The sequence below is a fragment of the Dendroctonus ponderosae genome, unplaced genomic scaffold (genome assembly GCF_020466585.1).
Source record: "Dendroctonus ponderosae isolate FM_Combo_2020 unplaced genomic scaffold, Dpon_F_20191213v2 Dpon_F_20191213_1, whole genome shotgun sequence".
Classification (NCBI taxonomy): Eukaryota; Metazoa; Arthropoda; class Insecta; order Coleoptera; family Curculionidae; genus Dendroctonus; species Dendroctonus ponderosae.
Window position 1 is genome coordinate 41745280 of NW_026017110.1, and position 762 is coordinate 41746041.

Genomic DNA, 762 nt, shown 5'->3' on the forward strand with positions numbered 1-762 from the left:
TTTCGTTAAGTATGCCCCTTTTGTTAAGGAAATAAAACACATTATTTATTTACAAAATATGGAAAATTTTACTTCATTGTAAAGTGCAATGGATACCATTAGCTATGGAACAAAGCTGGCAGGAACGAATTCGTTGAATTCAATTTTCCATGACCCTCTCACACAAATCAGGTCGTAGATCAGCAATTACTCGTTCAATATTGACCTGTAAAGAGTGTAAATTTGCTGGATGATTGCTGGAAATCAATTACTTTATGTAGCCCCAAAGAAAGAAATCCAATAGAGTTAAATCGCAGGATCGAGAAGGATAATTAATCGGTCCGTTTCTTGAAATAATCAAATCACCGAATTTTGCTGTCAATAAATTAATTGCGCCATTGGCAGTATGACAAGTTGCACCGTCTTGCTGAAACCACACTATGTTCTCCAAACCAAGGCAAACCAGTTCAGGCCATAAAAAATCAGTTGACAGTTACAACCTGATGCCACACAGTCAGTTTTTTAGGGTGTAGCGGCAGTTCTTGATATTCTTCCGGTTTGTCGCCACTCCAGACCCGACAATTCTGCTTGTTCACATAGCCGTTTAACCAGAAATGAGATTCATCGCTGAGAATACTTTTCTTGTAAAAATCTGGATAATTTTCCATTTTTTCTAAGCACCAATTACTGAATTCAGGTCTCTTTAAATGATCAGTTGCTTTGAGTAATTGGGTGAAAACGATTTTATATGGATGTAATGAAAGGTATTTTCGTAAAATTCGC